At 45.9% G+C, this 23,482-nt stretch overlaps 1 pseudogene; it reads left to right on the forward strand.

The window, feature by feature from the left end:
* Nucleotides 1–1,336: 1,336 nt before the first annotated feature.
* On the forward strand, nt 1,337–7,062 carry LOC142570591 (uncharacterized; annotated as a pseudogene).
* The last annotated feature ends 16,420 nt before the right edge of the window (nt 7,063–23,482 follow it).

The raw sequence follows: 23,482 nt of genomic DNA on the forward strand, positions 1-23,482 counted from the left end.
ATGGCGTGGATTGTGGACTGCTCAGCTCAGCCACGCACAGCCATCCGACCAAGCAGTCAAGTCAAGGCTTCCTGTCCAGACCTGAATTTGTTTACGCGCACAAATTGAATATACGGTGATAACATTATCAAAGAGGTGGCCTAAGTGAGTGAAAATTTTTAACACAGATTTGGTGCTGGGTATCAAAATAAAAACATATAATGTTGTTTAGTCGCTTTTGTAATTTAGCTGCTTCATAGCCGACGCAATCCAGATCTTAAGACGTTTGCGCTTATGCTTGCGCGGGTTTGCACTTTGTGGCCTTACATATTTTAGCTCAAGCGCACACTTTGTCTCTCTTTTTAATTAGTTCGAAATGTTTATATCGCAATGCGAATTGTAGCCTGTTCCGTCGTCATGACTAAGCGGCGCAAGCTCTATTTAGAGCCGTTATTTGAAGGCAACGAGCTGCCGAGATCAACGCGGTACAGCGCGTCTCGCCCCGTGGCGAACACCGGCGAAGTGCAAAGCGTCATGTCGGACGGTGTTCCTGCTGCAGACGAACCCGCTGGGAATTCAACAGTTTACGTGAACGACTGGTCAAACGAGGAAGTCGATGAGTGCGAAGATTTTGGGCAGAGCGTCCATGAGGAACGCCATGCACTGAACGCAAATGAAAGTCGTGAAGGTGAAGATAGCGGCTTCGAGTCATTTCCTAGCCTAAGCTCCGATTTCTCGGTAGAAGACATCGTGGCCCTAGTCATGGACTTTGCGGTCAACTTTGATTTATCGTGGACACAAGTAGCGCACTTGATGAAGCTAGTCAGTTTTTTACTGAAAAGAAACGATCTCCCAGACACAAAGTTCCTTTTCAAGAAGTTTGCGGGAATCTCGACCGAAAACATGGTCTTTCATTTCTACTGTCCTGGATGTGTGTGCCTTCTTGGCGAATGCGACGGAGACCTCAAGAAAAGGAAAGAAATGAAAGCAACATGTGCGCAATGCAAACTGCTGTATACAGGAGATACCCTTACGGCGCAAGGAAGTTTCTTTGTCAGTCTTCCCATGGGGCAGCAGATCGCTTCAATTGTATCATCTGAAAAATTTCCAGGGTGCTGAAAAACTCTTTAGATGTAGTGTCCCATCGTTCAGAGGCCGCCTTCATGACAGACATTACAGACGGAAGTTTGTATCAGCAGCAACGCAAGGATCTCGGTCCCGGTGCTATGGACTTGACTATGACGATAAACTGGATGGAAGTCCGGTTTTCAACTCGTCGAAGTTTTCAATATGGCCCGTTAAGACGATAGTTAATGAGTTGCCTCAAGGATTGCGGTGCAAAAATGTTACAGTTGCCATGCTGCGGTACGGCCAGTGCCATCCAGATATGACATTGGTGCTGGAGGCATTTGCCAAGCAAATGGACTGTCTCGCCGAGACTGGGATCAACTGGACGTGTGACGGAGAGACCTTTCACTCAAAAGTTAGTAATCCCTTCATTTGTTTTTGTAATTTTCACCTAGAAAATGTAAAGGCACATCATCTATCTCTACACACAATTCCTCAACCAAAAAATGAAGAAACACATTTAAATGATGCAAGGACGATGGGATTGAAAATACTTATTGTTGCACTAGCTTTTTTTGTTTTTGGAAGCGCCATTTCTGTAATCTGATTTTGACTCCTGTATAACATGTCCAAAACTAACCAACCTACAAAATAACTTTTTATTTTTAAGGTGACTCGCAAAATTTATTTGCAATTCTTTTTTAGTTAGGTTATTCAAATGAAAAATGTTATTGCTGTCAAAAGACCAATTGTCAACACATCAGATTTTGAGCCAAGTGTAAAACAACAGTGCCACACCGCCACTTGAAATCACCATTGAGCGCGATTCGGATAGAAATTCTGGACCACAGTTGTCACCCTCGCACAGCTGCGCAAAGGAGCCGATCTGGACCGAGAAATTCTATTCCAACTGGGCTCGATCGCAATTGAAAGTGCACCATTTGAAAACCATATGACAACTTCCCATTGTTAGATCAAAGACATTATTTTCCTTTTTCGGTCTTTACAGGTCTACTGTTTCACTGGTACGGCTCATGCCCCAGCCAGGGCTCTGATGTAGAACACGGTCCAGTATAATGGATACTTTGGGTGTGGCTGGTGTTTGCACCCTGGCAAGTGCATTGAAGGTAAGCAAAATCACTATTATACAAGAGCATCTAGCTGACTGTATTTTAATCTGTTTATGGGCTTTACCATCACTAAGTTGCCATTGTAATTTGGTTTATGCATTCTTATTTCCTCTACACAAATTTGTGTATTGAGCATTCTTTTTGCAAAATGGTTTTGCCTCCAGTAAAGGTCAGTGTGCATTCATAAATACCAGCCTTTCTTTTTTTACTTGTAAAAACTTTTTGAAAGCTTAATGGGAACTTCACATCAGCACACGCTGACGCGGCGGTTGGGAGTGTCACATGTATGGAGAAATAATAATACAAGTTGGAATATCCATTATTCACTGCAGCAAAGGTTTATTTGCCTACCGGTTAGTTTTGTACTTTATTTCCTTTATATTTATTCGTCAGTAACAGTCAAGTATCCTGTCAGCGCCACAGCTCTGCCCGACAGGACTAAAGAAGGAATGATTGAAGACATGGCTGAAGCTCACAGAAGTGGAGTGAATATTCGTGGAGTGAAGGGGCCATCCCCACAGATAAATTGGTTGGATTTGATATTGTGTGGGGCTTCACCCCTGACTACACGCACTGTGTTTTGCTTGGAGTGACACGCCAGTTTATGGAGCTGTGGTTGCCTGGTGTTGGGGCTCCGCATTGCATTAGATCACCTCAATGTGTTAAGACAATTGATCAAAGGCTGTGTGCCATAAAGCCACCACAGTGCATCACACGCCTGACGAGATCTGTTCAACTGAGAAAGTTTTGGAAGGGAAGTGAGTGACAGCAGTGGCTTTTATATTTCAGCCTTGTCTGTGTTGATGGAATGTTGCCAGGCAAGTACATCAAGCACTTCAACCTGCTGGTAAAAGCAATGTACCGTCTACTTGCAGATACTGTCTCAGCTGAAGACATAAGGCAGAGCACAGAATTCCTTGTGTAATTTGTTGTTAACGTTCAATTCCTTTATTCCAAAAAAGAAATGACATCAAATGTGCATTTATTGCTACACCTTGCAAAAAGTGCTACAATGCAAGGGCCACTTTGGGCACTCTCTTGCTTTGTTTTTGAAGCAGGAATAGGCAAGATTAAAAAATTCATTATTTCTGCAAAGTGGGTGCCTCATCAGGTGATGAGCAGAATGCTAGTGGCCAACAAAGTTGGTGCATACAAGGACACTGCAAGTCGCTAAGTTAAAGATTTTGTGCGCTGTAATATGCGCAAGCCGAATCGCTAGCTCTTTTAGGCAAACCAAGGCTTGTCATTGTGTCTCTTCGTAGATTAAAGGGAAGCTGAAACACTTTTCGAAAAAAATGAGTTCCCTGCGGCATTCTACAGTTTTTAGTCCACTGAACACGAATATCTCGTTTAAAAAGCGCGGAAACAAACGCAAGCGGCTGTTTTTTGGAAGAAAACGCGCACCAGCGCCTCACCGCATCGCGCGAACGCAGCTGTTGCCCGTGATTGGTCGGGACCTCTTTGACGTCATTCACGGGGATCGCCGGTCGGCGCCGCCGTTTCAGGGCGTAGCACGCTGTTCTGTTCTGGCTTCACAGCTGAGTTGTAAGCATTATGGAACGTTCTCGCTGTCTCGCGGAGCTTGTATTTTCGCCGTACATGCTCGAACCGACAGCCGATACAGAAAACGATGGCAGCAACGGGGGCAACGACGATGTTGAGTGTGCCAATAGCGAGAGCGATGTGTGCACCTTCTCACGCGTTGGAAATCTTAGCTGATACATATGTATTTTCATGTAGCTGCACGTTCTAATGACGGGAGAACGCGCTAAAGTGTCACTGGGAACTTGCTGCTGGAAGAATGCCGAAGCACTAACATCTCATTAGATTGTAAACACCGGTGCAATTCCACGATGTCATGCACCTTGCCGCTGCTTGTCGAAAGTTCCGTAGTTTTTTGCGTGTTGATACACGATCGCGAACGTAAGCGCCGCGTTTGGCTACTGCAGGCTCTTCAACATTATCTGCCTGTGTCACACTGGCTGCTTCAAACTCTTCGACTGGTGATGGTCGTGGAACAGGTTCATCACGGGTTCGGTTCTCAAGGTGCTCTGCTAGAATCTGAAAGAGTGCAAGGCATGGATGTCATGAATTTCAGCATATCATGCATATCAGCAAACATGACAACAGTTGGATTACTTACAGTAATTGAAATACTTTTTCAGTAATTTATGGATGGATTAGTTGTCTAGTGATTTAGTAATGTGAATTATTTGGTGTCTAATTTCATGGCTAAAGTAATTTATTAATTGCGTTAAATATGCACCAGTAAGCTGTGTACGGCGCCAGAACGTTGGTAGTGTCGTGAGGTGTCGTGGAGGCACATGGGGGGGGGGAGGGCATGAAATGTTGGCAAGTGTATGTTACCTTGAAGAAAGGTTGGCGTCCCTTTATACTTTGCTTTTTGCTTCTTGTGTGCATGAAAACTTTTTGGAAGTAATCGTAAAGTAATACCATTATTTTTTGAAACCGGTAATTGGTAATGTAATTCAAATCAATGTGCGTCAAAAGAAAGTAATGAGTAATGTATTATATTTACTTTCAAATAATAATTTTGCCATGCGTGATGCATAGCTAGTTAAAGGCAAGAAAACATTTTTTTGTCCAGCAGCGATGCCTGTATTGGGCTAGACCACGTCGAACGTTGACAAGTTCAATACCTCACAACTTTACTTCATTATTTGAGCCCGTTCGCCTTGCCACGGGTGCGGCTGTGCCGACTCTCGTTTTTGCGGCATTTCGCTGCTGGCAGCAAGCTGTGAGTGCGAAATTGACGCAACGAAGTTTTTACACGACGAGTTCAACGACTCTAACGCGGGCATGAAAATATTACCGTAACGCCTTATGTCGTGCGATTTGAACACGAATGCTGAACAGCTAAACCTGCGGGCACCGCGTGGTAGGGCGAATAGCAAATATCACTGAATGCGCAAGCGTACCTCCGGCCAGATATTTCACCGTACCAAAACAGCGCTGAACAAACAGCCGTAGTACAGTGTTCCGCGACAAAGCGGAGTGAAAAAAAAACGGCGAGCACTTTGCGCGCATGTGCATGTTCCCGGCTGTGCCTCCACCTCGCTTCGTCATAGGCCGCTGTAAGGCCGTTTGTTCGACACTCAGGTGATCATTCGTTTAAAAAAATTGCCCGTGTGCACATTAAAACCCTTACCTCAACCTTTCTCCTCTTGGCGAAGGCCGCTCTTGGAAGTGGCGAGGTGTTTCTCTTGTGGGAGAATATAGACAGAACAACGCCGGCCGTCAGCCGCGCCGATTTAATTGGAATACCGATTGCCCGCATCGTTGTCAAGCTCCGATGATAATCACTGTTGCGGAAATGGTCCGAACACAGCACAGTTGATTTCGTCGGCAAGAAATTATCTCTCCTCACCGCATGGACCCACTGCGCTGCAAGTTTCTTGTCCTTCGGGAACATGTGAAACACCACATCGTCTCGCCCGCCTGTGTTTGCACAGCCGAATGCTGCACAGAACGAGGGCATGTTGGGCGCCTTTGGCTGTAGGCACTCACGCAGCACAGAAAGGAAACACAGTTCACGAAAATCGCAAAAGAAAACAAACGTGAGCGGCGGCAGATCTCTCGTAGCGTCGTTTAGTAAAGCGCAGGACGGAAAGAAACATGCCAGCACATGCCAGCACGCCGGTCCGGCAGTATGGTCCCCGGGAATGACGTCACTCTCACCGGTTCTGTCCTCCAGCTGCCTCCTCACCCGGCGTTCCGTGAAGCGCCGGGGGCGTGTCCGCGGGGGGGGGGATTTAGAAAGTGATTTCGACCCCTTATATTGACAATACATAAAAATATTTCCGAACCGTAAATTAATAGGTCTGTTCTTCCCAACCCCAGCAATTCATGGAAACTGAAAACCGTTTCAGCTTCCAATTAATCGAGGCACAGGTCCCTCAGCAGATCACTGGCCCTGTTGAGGAACATGACAGAGTTCGTATCTCTGGGTATGTGTTCCACAGTGAACAATACCAAAGGCCTGACAGAACCGACTGCACAGCTGTACGACTGCCAAACAATATGCATGCAAAGATACAGCCTATTGTCTCAGTGAGCTGTAGCGACAGAAAGAGAATTTACTTCTTATCGAAGAGCGATGTTATTCTCTCTCTTTTGGCACAACGCACATTTCAAGCGTTCAGAAGTGGGTGGCAGAGAAGGTCATAGCGGTTGACAATAAAACAGCCGCATGCCTTTGGATTGAATGGGATGGAATGCATTTTTTTTGTAATCTCGTCAATCGTTTCCAGTAATAAATTTTGGACTTAACTTTTGTTTACATTTCGCTTTTTCTGAAATACCTTACATATAAGCACAATTTGTAAGTATGCTTGCTATGAGCTGTATACATATTGTTACAGAAAAAAATCGGAAGTGCCCTTCCACTCTGTGAAGAAGGATGACCAGCGAAGCTGTGGTTGTGGACCCCTTAATGGCAAACTGCACCTCCGCCGCGGGTCGGCCCGGCATTGCACTATCTTCCGTATCGGTCAACATATGGGGAGTGCTTAATGCCTGCTTCACCTCCGCCGCGGGTCGGCGGAGGTGATGCTAGAACATTTAATGTCATGGTTTTCAGGAAATTAGTATTCAGCAAAGTTTAAACTGTACAACACCCCATTTAAAACTTAATATGTTTGTGTTGTTCAGTTCCTCTGGATAAATTGTTGACTGTTAATAACGAACGAGTGTTACTTCCTCTGGTATCTTTGAATGTTACGAATAAAAGTTTCCGAAAACAACCTTTATCTAAAGACCATGCGGCTGGCAATTTCACACTGTAGCACCTTTCGACATGGATGTCATCAACTTGATGAGTTCTGTGCCTCTGGGGCTTCCTGTGATTTCCCCCGAGCTCTGTTGACATTAACGATCGGGATGTTTGTGCATAGAGCATGATGGGAGACGATAGTACTTTGTTGCCAGACTGTTAGCCAGATGCAGTTACCAGGTGGCATGCTGAAGAGATCTCGCTTTTCAACTTCATTTCAGACATGTTACTGTGGCTTTTGAGGTCTCAACATTGAAAACTGAATAATTATTGATGCGGTTACTGCCGACAACATGAATATGAACATGAACATGAACATGAACATGAACATGAACATGAAGGCTGCTGTGTCCTATACTGTGTGATTTGGCAATGCACGCGGCGGAATTACTGCTACTGGCTGGAGACGTCGAAACAAACCCCGGCTCAGACCTTGAACAGATCTCCAGACAGCTCCAGGCGATTGCCGGAGACATAAAAAGCATTAAAGAGGATCGACTAACATCAATTGAAACGAAACTGGAAAACATGGCTGCCCTTGACCAAAAAATGTTGGACTGCATAAACCAGGTCACCAACCTGCAGAAGGTTGTTTCCTCGCTTGAACTAAAACTGGATGATTTGGAAAATCGCTCGAGACGGTGTAATCTTTTAGTTTATGGAATTCCAGAAGTTGAAGAAGAAGACAACGAATCCCTTGGACAAACTTTTAATGAAAGCATTGCCAAGAACATTCTTCAAATTCAACCTGTCGCCATTGAACGCATTCATAGGTTAGGAAAACCTTCACGCGAGAAAACCAGGCCTGTAATACTTAAACTTCTTGACTTCCGTGAAAAGACTCTTGTGCTAAAAAACTGTCGCAAACTTAAAGATACTGAATACGCGATCAGTGAAGATTTCTCTGTCCGAGTACGCGACATAAGGAAAAAACTGTGGGTTAGTGTAAAATCAATGAAAGATTCCGGTGCAAAGGTGGCGCTCGTTTACGATAAAGTCCGAATCAACGGAGAATTGTTCCAGTGGGATGAAGAAAAGAACTGCCGGGTACCTGTAAAGGCACAGACAAATGCAAGTAAAGGCCAAAAAAACCAGGAAGGAATTGGACCACACCTACGCCCCCGACCGCCCCAAAAACGAAACAAATAACCTTTGCAAACGTAAATGCGCGTAGTATCTTGAATAAGCTTAACGCACTAGAGTCTCTTCTTATCAGCCTAGAGCCCAACTTTATGGCGATTACAGAAACGTGGCTTACAGATGACATACAGGACAAAGAAATAGCCCCACCCGACTATGTGATTGTGCGCAAAGACAGATTAACGCGAGGAGGAGGAGTTGCTTTACTAATAAATAAAAAAATTCCTTTCACTATCTTACCAGAAGTCGAAAATGCTGAAGCACTTTTTTGCAAACTTAGTTTTGGTGCAACGACTATCAGTGTCGGTTGTATATACCGTAGCCCTTCGACTGATGAACGCGTAGTGACATCATTATATGAGTATATGGAACTTCATGTACCAAAATCCTGATCCTTCTCGGGGATTTCAACCTTCCTGATATCGACTGGCCAAGCATGAGTTATCGCTCTCCTTGTTCAGAAATTGTTTTTGATATTATGCTTAGTTTTGACTTGTCACAAGTTGTCAACGAGCCCACACGTGTTCAAGGCAATGCATCCAACATTCTTGACCTCATCTTTCTGAGCAACCACTTTTCGATCAATAAAACTAACTTAGCAGTGCTAGATGGAATATCAGATCACAAATTAACATTATGCACTACTCCCATTCAGGCCGCAACAAATCTTTCTATTTCCCAAACTAGTTATCCAGACTTTATAAAAGCTGACGACTCAAGCATAGTTAATTACTTAGTTTTGGAGTATCAGTCATTTGAAGAACTCGCTAATTCTTCAGACACTGATATAGACGCAATATGGGAAAGATTTCAAGCCATTGTATCCCACTTCATCAATAACTATATTCCAATAAGAACCAAACAAACTAATAAAAATAACCCATGGATAACACGTGATGTCATTCATGCAAAGCGCAAAGTGAAGCGACTAAGACAATTGCTCAAAACAAAAAAAGGCCCTCAACATAAACGTAAACTCACGTGTGCTGTCAATGAAATGAAAGCAAAGATTAGTACAGCGAAAGCACATTTCTTTTCAGTGACGCTTCCTAACTTTTTAAAGCATTCCCCTGGAAAGTTTTGGAAGTATCTTAGCCCCCCAAAACAAAGCAACACTCTCAATTCTCAGGAACAAAATTTAAGTTTTGCAAATTCATTAAATACATACTTCCAGTCTGTGTTCACTGCTGACGATGGTCGCATTCCGGAGGTGAATCACTCCAACCAGAGACCACTAGGCATGCCAACGATAACTGAGTCAGGAGTCCTGAACTTATTACTATCAATAGACACAAAAAAAGGAAACGGCCCGGACAATATTCCCAAGACTTTTCTTCAAAGATATGCCGAAGTCAACGCGAAATATCTACATCTAATATTTAACAAATCCTTATCAACATGTAGCCTTGCAAAGGAATGGAAAATAGCGAAAGTAATCCCCGTTCATAAAGCAGGAAGCAAAAGTGATGTTGGTAATTAGAGACCAATATCGCTAACGTCCACTGTAGGGAAATTATTAGAGCATATCATATTAAAGCATATCACGAACTATCTAGAGCAAGCAGAAATATTATCGCCTATCCAGCATGGCTTCCGGCGGGGGCTTTCAACAATAACCCAATTACTTGAAGTAACGCATGACTTATCCCAAAGCATTGATAATCAAAAACAAGTTGACTTAATAGCATTAGATTTTTCGAAGGCGTTTGATAGAGTAACCCATCGAAAACTAATCAGCAAACAGAAAACAACTTTAGGCGATGGTTCTATTGTCAATTGGATTGAAGATTACCTAACCAACCGGTTTCAGTATGTTGTTGTTAACAATGAAATTTCTTCCATTGTACCAGTTACATCGGGGGTGCCTCAAGGGTGTGTCCTTGCTCCCACTTTATTCCTTATTTTTATTAATGATTTACCCTCTAACATCCGCGTTAAAATGAAGCTTTTTGCCGACGACTGCATTCTTTATAATGAAATTAACTCTATGAATGACTACGTTGATTTAAACAGCGCCCTTCACGATGTAGTGAAGTGGTGTAAAAAGTGGCAGATGGAGCTGAACATTAAAAAAACTGCCTATTTATCTATAACCCGCAAAAAACATAGGTCAGACTTCGAATACACAATCAATAATATACCGTTCACCCGAGTTCATGAGCTTAAATATCTTGGCTTGATCATTTCACATGACCTAAGATGGGAATCTCATATTAACAGTATCATACCATCTGCTTTAAAACGGCTGTTCTTCCTCAGAAGAAGACTTCGAGCTGCGCCACCGGAAATTAAACTGCTATCATACAACGCATTTATTCGCCCAGTTCTCGAATATGGTAACACAATTTGGTTTCCTTATACACAACAGCTTATTAACAAACTAGAAGGAGTGCAGCGAAAGGCAATTAGATTCATCTTTAACAAATACAAGAATAGCGATTCACCTACCCAACTGCTAAAACAAGCCGGTATTCCTACTCTGCGAAACCGCGCCAAGCTAGCAAGACTAAAATTATTGTTCCAATTGATACACAATGCATTACGAATAAATACTTCGTTGTATATATCCCTAGCTGACACCAGACCTTCCCGCCATAAGCATTCATTAACACTTAAAGAATATGCATTTCGCACTGACTGTTTTAGATATTCGTTCTTTCCTCTTGCAATAAGAGAATGGAATAGCCTGGACCCCTTCATAACGACTAACACATCGTTGCCGAATTTCATAACCCTTGTAGAAGAGCTGTTGTGCAATAATTAGATTACGTTAGCCGGAAATAACACCACTCAAGTCATTGTATAAAATGAAATCTGTATGAGCATTGTATTTGCCTATGTAATTTCACCCCCTTTTGCCAAATGAAATGTACCCTTGTTTATTTCCTACCATATGTGTATATCTGCTTCGTGTCGATTGCAAATATTGTTGAAATCATGTAAACCTGTTTTTATCGCGATTTGTGAGTGTATAATATATGCCCAACCTGTAAAAATCCCGCTGGGATTGACAGTATCTGAAATAAATAAAATAAATAAATTTCGCTGACCATAAATGTGAAATAAAATTCTATCATTACAATTAACCTACAACAAGAATGTAAAATCAGTGACCTTAAAACCATGCTCCATGCTTAGGAAATGAATTGCAATTTATACGTTTCGAATCTTTTACCTCGAGTAGGCCACTACGGCATGGAACTTGAAGCTAATAAACTTGTTGCCTGGAAGCTATTCAGAACCGCTTTGTTAGTTGCATGTAAAAGAATGTCTTATTGTCAGGACCATTTCAAATGTCACTGTACTTTTTCCAGGCTAACTCTTCGATTGAATCTTGTTTGAAAATACAGGATCCCTGGTTGTGGTATATTATGTCCTCCTAGAACTTCCATTATCTGTTATCGTTTATTCATTTTTTCTTCCTTTGTGCAAGAGTCTACTATATTTTGTATGATCATGTTTACTTTGTTGGCATTATTTTGTATTGTTTGTGTATACACGGCGGTATTTTGCATTGTTTGATATTTCATGCATTATTGTTTCTTTTGTTTTTTGTTCCTTTCCTGGCGGTGTAACAATATAATTTGTTTGTTCTACCACCTGAGCGGATGGCCCTCTACAGCTTTATGCTCAGGGAACTCCTTCTATATCTTCAATTTTATGACACATATTAGTAGCTCAATAAAACATGATTCTGATTCTGACAAGTGAACATATCTAAAGCCGCCCACGTGCATTTCATGGTAATGTAAGTGCTGTACTTATTAAAGATAGTGCTTTTCCTCTCGTAGGATAAATAAATAAAACAAACGCCCTGAAGCGATGTTTGTGCCCCTGATAATGTTTTCCCTGAAGCATTCAGAAACCTCGTACTGCAACCAGTGACATGAATATCTGTGGTAGAACACCATCTAAAACATTTCTTGAACATTTTCTTTTTCTTTGCTTCCAAGTTTCTTATTTTGTCAGTGTTTACTCTTTGGTGTATTATGTTTGCATTGAACAAGCAGTGTTTTGGTAATCTGTTCCTTATGTATAAACAGTATTTAGGCACAGTCTCTTTTGCATTGCATATTTTTGTATAGATTTAATCATGCAACCCCTGCTCATGTGCCTTTGGATAAATGTAGTCACATAAATAAAAATTTTAGGCTGTACATCTAACACGTCACATGCTTTTTTCTTATCAAACATGAAATAAAGAGCCTGAAGCATCTGATCTCAATGTGTAGACAGCTTCCATATAAAGCTAAAAAAATTATGCAATAAAACATTTTGCCAAATCACTGAAGGAGTTGCTATTTATGAATTGTACATATAGATTGTAATTATGGTACTAATGAAAGATATGTTGGCACCCAAACAAAGACAGACATATAGGCGTATGTTTTGACACGGGGCTGGCCCTTTCTGAAATCTGACAGATACCTAGCCTCTCATTATACTGAAAAAATTGCGCCCCCTGTACTACTGTTTTGCTTGCTCCCGCAGAAGAAAAACTGCATGCAGGGGTGCCTTGACAATGCGGGTTCATCTGCAAATATTAGATAGATCACTTTGCACCCTCTTGCCCCTCTATTCAAGAACGCAACTTAAGTTGCAGCCCATGTTTGACTTGATTTAAATGATGCCTCTTGTGAATGCACCGGAGGAAACGCAATGACCGTCCGGGGCACATTCATGCCAGGCGTCAAATGCAAGCATGGGCTCCAACTTAAGTTACATTCTTGAATGCGCGGTTTATGTTTCACAATAAAATAATATGCACGTTTTCTCCATTCGAATATGCTAAGACCATTCAATGGCAACTTTCATAGTGCATGCGTCAGTTCCAGCTAGATGCATGTAGAATAATATCATTATAGGAACAAGAACTACCCATTTGGAGATTCATAAAGAGAAGAGACAGGTTAACTGCTTCTTGCAAACTATGATACGATACGCCCATTTGGCTCCCAACCGGGAACATTTACTGCCCATCTGGTCTTACCTGAAAATTTCATGGCCAGTTGGTGCCCAACTGTCGAGCCAGTTGATTTATACTCAGCCTCCAACTGGGACCAGTCGCTGGCCGACTGGTCGGTACCTGGAACTAGCATACCCAGTTGGCTCATAGCTGGAACTAGTTCACTTCTACTTAGCATCCAACTAAAACCAGTTGGTTTCCACTCAGCCTCCAACTGGAACCAGTTGGTTTCCACTCAGCCTCCAACTGGGACCACTTGCTTCCCAGTAGGCACCCAGTAGAGTACCTGTTGTATTTCAACTGGGACCAGTTGATTAGCAGATGAAACCACTTAATACCAGTTGTAACCACTTGAGTTCCCACTTCCGGATTTTCAGTAGGGTATGACAGCGTGGTAGCACGACCTTCAAGGTCTTTAACACGCATTCAGTTTTATCGCAGTAATTGCATAGAAAAAGAGGTATTTATGCACAAAAGTCTCCTTGCATGGTCATGCGTATGATACGGATGCGAATAAGTCGGAAACATTTTAAGAACCGATATTAGTAGGTAGTAATCTTCATATAAGGAAGTAATCGCGTCTACATTTCGTCAAACTAAGAAAGCCGTAATAACGAACTAACTATAATAGCCGTCGCCAACTGATTGTTATGGTATGCGTCTAGAGACAGCCGTATGTCGCCTACGCATGCACATGATTCCCGTGTAATACTTTGTTTTCACTTTTGTTTCATAGCAGAGAATAAAAATACTGACGTGCCACAATTCGCTTGTGAGGCAAAATTATTTCTCCGTAGCGGGATGAGAATCACGAAATAGAAGGGCATCTTAAGTACAGCTAAGGTATCTCATGCAGTCACGGTGACGCACATGCGTCGACGCGACTGTTATACGCTTAAGATAAAGCTATACGCCTAAGATAAAGGGCTACATGATAAGACAGTGTCATGTTATTTTTTCACTGCTTAGTGATTTTCAAGTCACCTCGCTCATGTTTCATAGAATTACACAGATTGCAGAGTGACCAAGATATCACGACGGGTAGTCATTGGAGCGCCGCATTCGTTTCTTGCTGAAACACTATTTGTTTAAAACGGCAAGAAATACTTTTAAAACGGTGATTTCAGAGCGAGCCTTCCCAGACTGCATTCGAAAGAGTACCATGCCGACAGGTTTCCTCGCTATACCCGCGCCAGGAGCTCGTAACATCGCATTTCCGTAGCCAGCCGCCGCCACCGCCGGGCCAGTGCGCCCGCCCGCGTCGAGCACAAGTTCCCACGGAAGACGGACGTTTGGCAAGCCCTCGACCACCTCCCGCTTTGCTATCATTGAGGAGAAGCGGGCCATGCCTACGGTCGTTGCCCATACCGCCAGATGGATCTACGAGGATACGCCGTCAACGCGCCTTGCCCGCTACTATAGGCGACGTGCCGCCCTCGTGACATCGCCGACAGTCTCGCCGCCACTCAGTGGAGACATCGATCACCTAGGGTGCTACCTCTCGCCGCAGCACCGGTACTACACTGATATCTGGAAAACTGATAGCAGCAACCAATGGAGGAGCGTTTGCTGTTCGTCCGAATGACGAAGATCCTTCGCCGCCGTTGAAGACGCCGTAAGAGCCATCCCAGCGGAGTAACGATGACACATCGCTATCCAAAGAAGCCTAAACGAAAGCCGCGGCTTCACTCGAAAGCCGAAGCATCGATTGCGATAGCAAATTGGTGCACAGCTATACGACGTAAGGACAGTAGTTTTATCGGCCGTATAAACTTGTAAACATAGACATACTAACTGAAGTGAAAAGCATGGTGTCACGGGGCAGAAGCAAACGTGAACACATCTCACTCGATTACCGCGGAGGCTGGCTCTCAAACACTGTAGTAAAGAAGCTCGGCAGCAGCAGCGAGCGAATGGACCCTCGTACTACATCTCACGCCAACGCTAAGCTGCGAACACACAGCACACAGCGGAATAGACCGTCGCAGATGGCTTTCAAGATACAGCGGCCCGGGCCGCCCGGAGTAAAACGCCTCCCCCCTCGCCCCCCCTCCCCCCGGAGCCTTGCGCGCGACAGAACATGGGCGCGCTTCCTTCTCGCTTTCCTCGCCTGCGTGCGCGAGATTCAGCCGCGATCGGCGTCTCACCCTCGCAAGCTTTCACTCGCACATACTGCACACGGCGCGCGGCGGCGATTTTAACGCCCTTGGAGTTTATACAGAATCTCACGGTGACGCCGACGGCAGAAATGCACCTGGAGTGTGCATATAATTGCTGTTGCAATAAAACAACACGCCGCCTGAAGAAGTCCTATAGAGACGACGTAATATCACTGGGACGTGACCCGACGAGGCCGTGACCCGACACCACGACATAAATTCAATGTGAGACAAAGAACCACCCATCTCAACGCACTTTTCCACGGCCACAAAGTCATATCTCTTGTAGACATAGCAGCCGACTATTCCCTCATCAAGAGATCATTCGTCTCCAAGATGAAGAAAGTCAAGACTGCATGGGACGGCCCTTAAATCTCGACAGCTGTAGCACACCTGATAATGCTGACTTGAATCTGCGCGGCACGAGTCACAGTTCATAACCACACTTGCCCTGCGACGCTTGTTCTGCTGCAAAAATGCTCGGCATGGACGTCCTCCCCAACACTGCGCAGTCATCGACCTAACGTCCAAGTTGATAACGGCACTGGCGGACCAAGCGATGCCGCCGTACAGGGCCCTCGATTCCTGCTGCTACGCCAATTTCGCAAGCACATCCATCACCTCACCTGTCCCGCATGTGCGCACTGGCATTTTATTTTATATCACCTCTATCCTTTCACCATTGCGTTTTCTTTAAATTTTCGAGCGAGGAATAAGCTTGCACTTCTGCATCGTTCCAAGTCTTGTTACAGGGCACTGCGTTGCCACCGCCCAGTCCAGAGTTGTCACAGTTACCATACGTTGAATGTGCTCGAAGACCAAGTCAGCATCATGCCTCGCACCAGCATCATTACTTCCGCCGGTACCGAAGCATCTCGAGACGCTGAAGACGTCGTTGCGGGCGACTGACATCTACTGCCTGACCGGGAAATTTGCGCCGAAAAGGAATCGCTCGACTGCACGAAGGAAAGCTGCTGACAAACTTCCGCAAGGAATGCAACCATCGCATACACCCAAGATAATGTAGAAACCAGCAATCCATTTGTTCTCTGATTCTACCGCATCGACCTCGGCGGTGACAGTTCCCGAACCGGCCTTCAACATCAATACAAGTCTCTCAATGAGTAGACAGTAACAGGTCGAGAGCCTTCTCCGTGGATAAGACTGATTTTCGACGTCATCGAGGATTCAACAAATAGCACATGGAAAGCATCACCTAATAACCGAAGAAGGCGCTCGACTACTCCGCCAAAACCAGTACCGAGTTTGAGATTGAGAACGGGGTGTGATCAACCAACAGGTTGGTGAAAGGCTGCACGTCGAAATCATCCAGTCATAAAGAATTTTCTGGGTGCCTACTGTATTTTCAGTAAAGAAAAAGGTGGTACCCTGCGTCTTCGCGTCGATTATCATTGCCTGAATCCGATAACAAAGAAGAACGTATACCCTCTCCTACGGGTAGACGACGCATTGAACCGCCTTTGCAACAGTAAAAATTTTTTGGCGATGGACCTTAAGACTGGCTACTAGCAAATAGAAGTCGACGAGAGGGATTGCGAGAAGACTGCCTTCATGACGTCGGACAGCCAAGCCATTCAAGGTCAAGGTCAACCCATTCGGGCTGTGCTCGGCACTTGCAACGTTCAGACGCGTGATGGACACGAGTAAGGCAAGGTTGAGGTGGCAGACCTGTCTCGTCTACTAGTCTCTTCACCGGAAATTTCGACCATGACCATATGCGTGTTGCGACACTACTAGAGGCCAGTGAGTCATTAGGGTTCATTCTGCAGTCAGAAAAATGTCGCTTCGCTTACGATGAGCTTCTGTTCCTAGGCCACGTCATCAGTAAATCTGGAGGCCCTCCTGATACGCTTACGACATCTGCCATTGCTATCTTTTCGCAGCCCGCCAGTAAGGGAGTGCGTAGATTCATTGGCCTGGGTGTCTACTATGAACGTTTCGTCAAGGACTTTTCATGGATTGCCGAGCCGCTGACCCATCTGACAAAATCCGACGTCGAGTTCAAGTGGGAGACGCCGCAGGTTGAAAAATTTAAAGAACAGAAACGACGCCTGCAGTTACCGCCGGTGCTTGCACACTTCGATGATGACACCGATACCAACGTTCACACTGAGACTAGTAGTGTAAGGCCTGGCACAGTGCTTGTTCAAAGAAAAGGACTAGAAAGGGTCGTTGCCCGTTTGAGCAGGTCGCTATCGAAAGCGGAAGCCAATTTTTTTTGCGACAGAAAAGAATGCCTTGCCATCATTTGGACTACCGCGAAATCTCACTCTTACTAATATGACAGGCCCTTCAAAGTCGTAAGCGACATCACGCGTTGTGTTGGCTAGCAAATTTCAAGGGCCCTTCTGGATGTCTTGCCCGGCGGGGCCTCAAACTGCAAGGATTTGACGTCGCCATTATTCAAAAATCCGGAAGAAAAGACTTTGATGCCGGCTGCCTTTTTCGCGCCCGTATCGACTCCCCGCAGCAAGACAACTAAGACGAGGACGCCTTCCCAGGAACAATGCAGCGCCGAGCAGCAGCGAGTGGACTCGGAGCTAAGAAGCCTCGTCGAGTTCTTGAAAGGCAAGACCTACTTAGTCCCAGGGTTATTTAGGCGCGGATTGTCAACATTTTCCTTGCGAAACGACGTCTTGGTGAGAAGTTGTTCCCCGACCAGCACCAGCTATCTTCCCCTTGTGTCATCAGTTCTGCAGTCAGAGCTTCCACGCGCCTGGCATGAGGATGCGAACACTGGGCGCGTTTGGTTTTCCCGCACGTTCTCGAGGATATAGTAATATTACTCAACGCGCCTCATCACCGATGACGCTCACTACGTCAAGACCTGCCGAGACTGCCAGCGACGCAAGAAAGCACCGACTAGGGCGACTGGATTGCTACAGCCTATCGAGCCTGCTTGCCTACCGTTTCAGCAAATCGGGATGGACTTATTGGGGCCCTTTCCGACGTTACCTGGAAGCAAGTTGATCGTCGTGTCTACCGACTACCTTATCCGCTACGCAGAAATTAAAGCCCTGTTTAAAGGTAGCACTCGGTAAGTCGCAAAAATGTTCGTCGGGAACATCCTGCTGCGACATGGTTGGCCAGAAGTCCTCATCGCGAACAGAGGAACAGCTTTTGTAGCAGAGCTTGCACAAGCGATCCCGCAGCACAGCGAGACAAGCCATAGCAAGACAACCGCCTACCAACCGCAGACGAATGGTCTTACGGAGCGGTTGAGCAAGACCTTCGACGACGTGTTATCTATGCCGTTGAGGTTCAACGCCAGACGTTGCATGCTGTGTTCCCGCACATGACATTCGCTTACAACAGGGCAGTGCAAGAAACAGCGCAGATGACGCCGTTCAAATTAGTTTATGGAAGGAACCCGGTGACGATGCTCGACGCCATGCTGCGCCACGTCACCATCGAGAATAATCATGATGTTGCCGTCTATCTGCAGCACGCTGAAGAAGCACGACAACTAGTACGCCTGTGCATCAAGAACCAGCAAATGACGACAGCCGACCGTAAAATCTTGGGACGACGCTACGTGGAACACATACCAGCGGCGACCGTGTTTGGGTTTGAATTCCCGATACGCCGTCAAGGAATTAAAAAAGTTTTGCGTCGCTATTTCGGACCTTACAAGATAATCCGACGTATTGGCGCACTGGACTATTAGCTCGTGCCCGACGGCGGCACACAATTTCTGGACCTTAAATAGTCCATGTTTTGCACCTGACGCCATCTTACCATCACCAACGAACTGTGGAGGTTTGTTTCTTCTTTGCTTTGTTATATATTTTACTGCGTGTGTTTTTGCTTTTCGCTCTCGTGTTATCTTTGTTCTCTGTAGGATCAGGACCATGCTCTTCAAGAGGGAGGGGGGGAAGGGAATCTACATGTGTACTTCTTTATCTTTATCCGATGTCTGCATTTCATCGGGTAAACAATTTTGAAAGTTATCCCTCAGCTCAAAACGCGCCTTTCTGCATCGCATGTTTCTCGAGTGTTATCACTGTTTCTATCGGTTGTCTATGTTTTCCCCTAACCCTTCGTAACCAGATTGCGCACTAGAAGCGAACAGTGTTGTACATTCTGGAAGGTACGTGAGCTTCAGCGATTTGGAATATTGGGCGAGTCACGTATATTTAGTCGATGCGCTGGACCCGGAGACAAAATTCTCGACGATCGACGACTCGTTGCGCTTGAGTGTTACTTGTATGGCTGGGCATAAGTTCGCCAGATAATGAGTTAAATTCGTAACTCGCAGTTTTGACACTGCGTCGTTCTTCAACGTCATTACAACGTGACAATATCCATAACAGCGAGCAACAGTGGTGAGGTTATGGTTTATCGTGGCAAACAGTGGAACATTAGATAATACGCCGGAAAGAAATTGCTGCAGTAAATTATTTTTTGATCCGCGTCCCACAAATGCTGCAGTCAGTCGGAAGGCACTCGCTAAGCAAGAGTGAATCACGCTAATCACTGTTGTCTGATAAATCATGTATCCCACTTCATTTCATTGTAACACGTGAGGATGCACACACGTCTTGCACACCACTTAGCGCTGAAAACTTCTCTCATTTTCCCAGCCAGTGAGAGCCCGTAACCATAGGGCCCTGTCCTACTGATTGTATGCAGCCCAGCATGAGTGTAGACCAAAGCCGGCTAAACATAGCGAGCATTTCCAGACAGGAGGCTGCAGCTGGTTCGAGCTGGAGTCAGCAGGAAACAGCGCAACAAGCAGCATACGCTACCTCGTCGAGAGAGATGCAGCTTCAGGAACACAGCGATACCGCGGACGAGGGACTGGGTCGCCCGAAGGACCTGACTGCACAGCAGAATCGAGCACACGAGCGCACAGCGCATTTTTTTGCAACGAGCTTCGGATCATCCTATCTCAGAGATGCTCTACTCTCTAGCTGCAGACGCTAGTATAGCCTCGACTATTGACATCAGTATCGGAGAATGCAGCGTGGCTTGCGTACAAGAAGTGCTTAGCCGTACTTAAAGAGAATGTACGGCATTCTTAGTACGTGTTCTGGTTTTGTACTTCATCGCGCATATTGAGGAATACATAGGCGCGTAGTTATACCTTGTCCTGGATGCGATTGTCCTCATTCGCATGGTAAACATTCCTCTTGCAAAAAAAAACATGCAGATCCCACGCACTGTGGGATTCGTTGTTATGCGAAACATTGTGCTTGCAGCTGGCTATCAAGCATGTTCGGTGTTCCCCAAAGCGTTACGTACACTACTACCGTTTTGCATTGCGGCTGCCCGTAGGCGGGGAGACACTCCGGTATCAACCGCGTTTAAAGTGATTCCGCGCGAAAGCAGTTTGTGGTGGGGCTCTTTGCGATGTGTCTTATGCACTAGAATAGGCCTCATGCCAGTTAGGACACCGAAAATGTAATTTTAAACGGACGTCTGTGAATGTGTCTTTTACAATATCTTGACAATTTGCCGGGGGCTATCCGGACGAATTGCACGTAAACATTGTCTGCCGCTGGCGCTTTTTTCAAAGTGTGCGCTGAAAAATACGCCTTCGGGTACACTATGCCGACATAACGCAAGCGCCTCGCTTTCTGAACGTTTGCTTTGTCTCCTACGTGATCGAGTAGGCGACGTTCGATTGGTGCTTCCGCCTTGCTGAGCAGACGACTGTTCACGAGAGCGCGGCGCCGGGGAGCAGCGAGAGGCGTAAGCCAATGCTGCCGGCGCGCCAACGTTCGGAAAGTCAGATGCTTGTGCGATCTCGCCCCTGTAACAGCTACGAGGTTCCTGCGAGTGTGTTTATCTTTAAGAGCACGCGAGAGCACACATTTGTATAAAACGCTGCGCAACCCCGATTGATAACAGCAGCCGTCCAACAATGTTTACAAGCCTTTCGGGCGTTTCGCCGGTCAGGTACGTTCTCAAAAAATTTGGAGGGCACTTAAGCGATAGTAGAAAGTTTTAGTACTGCGTACGTTGCGTACGTAACGGCGCTGCGTACGCAAGATCGCCACGTCCTGCGAAGTGCGCATGTGCAGAACGCAACACGAACGGTGCGTGATGCGTACGCGGCCGCTGCGTACGCACGCATCCGTTCTTGCGTGCGTACGTGGGGAGACTTTCGTGCTGCTCTCGTGGTTCTCGTTTGTCCGGGAGTGCACGAGACAAAAGAATTTGATATGTCGCGCGCCGAGGCGACAAGGCGTCACAGCTAGGCATGCGCCGTAGTAGCGGCGCAAGCCTTATCACTCTGTGGCTGTGCTTGGGGTTGGGACACCAAATTTTGAGGCTATAAAAAGCATGTTGTAGGCTGCTTCCGTATGCAAGGACACCCAGAACGAGGTATTGGATGCTGCAAACATTTCAAAATAATTTTAATTCAGCTCCCAAAAGTCATTAAAAACTCCTTCTCGTGGTCGAGACCCATCGCTAGCGCGGCAGTTATGACGTCACAGAGGAGGAACGAAAATATTGACGTCATAGCACGCTAGCACAAAAACGTGACGTATGATGAGTAGCGATGAAATGCCGATTACAGAGTCTGCTGAGCCGAGCGACCGAGCATAGCCTCCACTATGACCGAGCTACAGGCATATAGAAATCCTTTCTTAATGCAAAGAAGGGGTAAAGCGTGCAGACACGGACACAAGAGGAGAGAAGTGGACAACACGAAAGCGGCACGGCGGCCCGCGAACGGCCCGCGAACGGCAAACTGCGTGTAACAATAGCCGGCCGACTCCGAAAGGGACCAGGATATGCGGCGTTCGTGTTGTCCGCTTCTCTCCTCGCATTGTCGCATAGTTCGGCAGCTCGGAGCGGTCTCTCGTTCGCTTGGCCTTTCTCAATGTGATGGCCCATCCATGTTACCGGCACGGAGACTCGCCGTACGCCGTTTGCCGTTCGTCGGCCCCCGTGCGACGGCGGTTTTGCTCGCGAACGGCGAGATTTCCTTGCCGTAGAGAGGACGGACGCGGGACCCATGTGTGCGGCAGCCGTACGGCGAAGCAGCCAATCAGCGACCGAGGAGTGGTCACTCTGGCACCGACGGCAGCCTCACCGCCTCTGATCGTTCGGCGCCGCCGATATCGTCGCTAGGCCTTTTCCGGTTCACTTCAAAGCTAAAGCTTACGACGCTTCGGTATGAATCACCTACTCTCACAAGCCGCAATATATTCTTACCGTTGTTGTCGCTCTTCGCAATAATTATAATAATCGCGACTAGCACTTCGAATCGCCAGTTGTTTACCTCTGCTGGAGAGCAAGCGTGCGCGCGAGCAGACGAAGCAGCATCGTTTTACGTCACTATTTTTTGTGGCCCACGTGACCAAGCCATGTTGCATTTCCTCCTCTGTGACGTCATAGCATCCCCCGGAGCCCAGAAACCGAAACCGAAAGTGCTCGGTATAATAATGCTATTATTAAATTATTTATCGGATATATATGAATCCCGCTGTGTGTATCGTGCTCCCTGAAGCATGACGCAACGTTTGAATCAACAAACGCATGAACGAAAATTCTGATGTCTCCACCCCTTTAAAAGCGCCGGCATTCAAGCAGGCGCGCGCTTTCATTGCCGTAACATATAGAACCGGGCAATTCGCCCGCCGCTCTTAAGTTGATGGCTAAATAAAACCGTATTGTTTTCGATACACCGTTGCGCTGTCCTTCCGTCAGACATGACAAGTTTCGCAAAATCTTGGCGCCGAAGGCGACCAACGGAAAGCTGTACTTTTGAATGGCCTACGATTTGGCTTTACTGCGTGAAGTAAACGCACCGAAGTCATTCCCGGATCCTGCACGGTGGGAATCCATAGCAAAAGAATATGAACTTTGTTCTTGAGAAAGCATTCAGTGTACACTGTTCGCGCAGTTCATTGCAAATGACCGTGCCAGCCTCAGAAAGCGAGTACTCGGTTTTAAGTTTTCTCGATTTTTATTTATGGGGTTTTACGTGCCAAAACCACTTTCTGATTATGAAGCACGCCGTAGTGGATGACTCCGGAAATTTCGACCACCTGGGTTTCTTTAACGTGCACCTAAATCTAAGTACACGGGTGTTTTCGCCCCCACCGAAATGCGGCCGCCGTGGCCGGGATTCGATCCCGCGACCTCGTGCTCAGCAGCCCAACACCATAGCCACTGAGCAACCACGGAGGGTTTATTTTTCTCGATATGATTCATGTATTGCATCCGTATTAAAAGTGGAGTCTCTTAATGGCCTAAATATAGTTCGACGTTG

Source organism: Dermacentor variabilis, chromosome 2 (genome assembly GCF_050947875.1).
Source record: "Dermacentor variabilis isolate Ectoservices chromosome 2, ASM5094787v1, whole genome shotgun sequence".
NCBI lineage: Eukaryota > Metazoa > Arthropoda > Arachnida > Ixodida > Ixodidae > Dermacentor > Dermacentor variabilis.